Below are 3,078 nucleotides of genomic sequence, written 5' to 3'. Positions count from 1 at the left end.
AAAAAGTGGCAAACAAAATTGACCAGTGAAAGTCAAGCCCACCAATAACTGCCAGTCACATCCAGACCCTGTTCCCAGACCCAGTGTCCAATCTCTAAGTGAGCTCCAACTGGAGTTCATGACTCTAATCTGTAACTATATTCCCAAGTCCTAAATTTGTTGGGAGTGGGTGGTGTTCTGTGGATTGAACACTGGTCCTCACACACACTAAGTGGGTACTCTACCACTGAGCTATACCCCATGTCTCTAAATGTTCAATTTAGTTATTTTCGCCCACTTTGAGGCTGATTCTTTAAATAAAATATAAAGATGATGAATGATGAAAAGGTATAGACAGGTTTAAGGTCTGTAGTAGTAACCACTGTACTGAAGGAGGTGATTTGTAGAGTATCTGCTTTTGTTTTGTTCTTGTTTTTGTTTTTGTTTTAACCTAAGTGCTATTTATTGGAAAGAGCAGAGAAGAGTACAAGCCACTGGGTATAGGATGGAACAAAACAAGCAGTTTCTCTCGCTCAGCATATACACTTATTTCCCCATTTGGTCATCTTGTTATTGATGGGCATCTTGAAAAAGCGGTCAGACTGCAAGTAGGCAGCTATTTTTTCCAAGGCCTCAAAGCAGCACATAAAAGCCTTCAGATTTGGGAATTTATCCAGGCACTTAGGCTCAAACATACAGTTCTGGGTCTAAGACATCATAGGTGAGAAAATCCACAAAGGTAAGCTTTTTCCCTGTTTACCATGAATATTTCCCCAGGAACAAGGAGAATTGTTTCAGTTGTCTAGGTAGCTGTTCCAAGTACTGAGGCTTCTTTTTTTCATGGTCATAGTTGTAGCAGAAGCGAATCAGTTGCATGTGGAAATCCATTATTTGGTTCTCCATGAGGTCTACTGGAATCTTTTCTTCTTCGGTTTCACCACACATGTTGTGCTTGCGAGCGATGTAGAGCAAAATGGCATTACTCTGTGGGTGATCTTGTTCTTCCCACTCATGAGGCAGGGACGATTAGGAAAGTCCAGGTCCAGCTTGAGCTTCACATCCAGTCATTAGCTTCGATCATAGTCAGAAGCTTCCTGGCAAAGGTACCATTTCTCCTCATAGGATGTATCAGTAAGCTCAGGGAGCAGGCGGATTGCGTGCGCGCGCCGGTCCACGAATATCCCAATAACCCAGAACCACAGACGACGTGGACCACCACATGATGAGGCAACTTGCAGGCTTTCGAAGACAGGCGGTAAAACGGCAAGTGGTGAGGCTCAATGCTTTTTTTAAAAAAAGTTCAGTTAAAATTCGTGTAAGATTCACCATTCACCATTCACTGCAAAAATCTGCTTTTTAATCTGCTTTTTAAAATACTAGAAAAATATAAAAGCATGTGAACTAGACTTGTGTTATTAATTTATGATTTAGGTAGATTAAGTTTGGTGGTTATATATGTAAACAAATCTGAGATTTATAAGCTGAGATCATGTTTTGTGAATAATGTTTAAATTCTTAGTATTAAATGCTTAGTGTCAAAGATTTTGTTAGATGTTTAAGTCTGCCTTAGATGTCAGATGTGAGATGTCTGAGGTGCTTAATTATGGTTTAAACAGTCTAAGATAATTAATCAAGCTTGTAATATTAAATGTTTAGAGTATTCATGAGCTAATTGAACATTAATCAAAGAACAGTGAAGATTTAACATAAAAACACTAGATTGAAGAACAAAGAAACAAGACTTGTACATTGAACTTAAGTTAACAAAACTAGTCTTAAATTTGCAACTTCAATAAATTGAAAAAAATAATTAAAATACACAAATAACTTCAATTACTTTTCCATGCATAAAAATTCCCCACAGACATTAAAAATTCAATTGACAGTGACTTAGTATTTTATTTATTTATTTAATTTTTTGTTGTTGTTGTTTTTTGGTACCAGGGATTAAACCCAGGTATATTTAACCATTAAACCACATCTCCAACCCTTTTTTATATTTTATTTTGAGGCAGGGTCTTGCTAAGTTGCTTAGGGCCTCACTTAGTTGCTTAGGACCTCAAAACGTTTCTGAGGCTGGTTTTAAACTCGAGATCCTCCTGCCTCAGTCTCCTGAGCTGCTGGGATACAGGAGCCCACCACCACGCCTAGCTAACTTAGTAGTTTATAAACCAATATAAAAGTATAGACTTGGGCTGGGGATATAGTTCAATTGGTAGAGTGCTTGTCTTGTATGCAAAAGACCCTGGGTTCAATCCCCAGCACCACCAAAAAAAAGTATAGACTTGGGGTGGAGGGTAAGGCTTAGTGGTATGTTGCTTGCCTAGCATGTGTGAGGTCCTGGGTTCCATCCCCACCCCCCAAAAAGTGTAGAATAATATTTATTTGTTGAAACTTTGACAGTTGGAAATATTACAAATCATATGAAAATAAAGAGTATCTTTGGAAAGTAATTTCTTGTAGACATCTTTATTAGTATTTTGTTTGTAAAGAAAAAAGTAACCAGTTTTTATTAATGCTGCTCAAATACATACCTTTCCCAGGGAAGGAAGCACTGTGTATCCTATCCCAAACCCCCTACTCATCTCCAAGAAGGGGGAATAACCAGGGATTGAGAAGTTCAGCCTGGGGGTGGAGCTTTACTCTTCACTTGACCAAAAAGTCCAGTCCTGCTGCTTACCAAACTTCAGTGTGCATAGATGTCACCCACGCGCTGGGATTTCACAAGGCTAGGGTGGGCAGGGTGCAAGTCTGCCTTTCCTGTGAGCTCCAGGATGGTGCCCGCTGCTGTCTGGAACAGACTCCGGAGGCCAGAAGTGGTGCTCTTCACATGTGACCATCGGGCATGGGCTGCCCCTCCCCCACCCCACTTACAGTTTGAGGGCCTGGACTCTGAATGTCTTCACTGCTGCATCCTCAGCAGCTACAACAGTGCCAGATACTTCCTAGGGGCTCAGGAAGGGTTTATAGGATGAAAGCAGCTCCTTTGGGCGCTAAGCATTCACGCCAACACCCAACTGGAACTCCGCAGTGGTGTCCAAGTCCTAGCTGGGAAAGGCGGGATGAGTACCTTGCTTACCTTCCTTTGTGCATGTGTCT

The 3,078-nt window shown here is 40.8% G+C and overlaps 1 pseudogene; it reads right to left on the bottom strand.

Moving 5' to 3' along the window:
* Positions 1–512: 512 nt before the first annotated feature.
* On the bottom strand, positions 513–1,200 carry LOC124982741 (glutathione S-transferase Mu 5-like; annotated as a pseudogene).
* Between the last annotated feature and the right edge of the window lie 1,878 nt (positions 1,201–3,078).

This window comes from Sciurus carolinensis, chromosome 4 (assembly GCF_902686445.1).
Source record: "Sciurus carolinensis chromosome 4, mSciCar1.2, whole genome shotgun sequence".
Taxonomy (NCBI): domain Eukaryota; kingdom Metazoa; phylum Chordata; class Mammalia; order Rodentia; family Sciuridae; genus Sciurus; species Sciurus carolinensis.
This window is presented reverse-complemented; position numbering and strand designations above follow the sequence as displayed.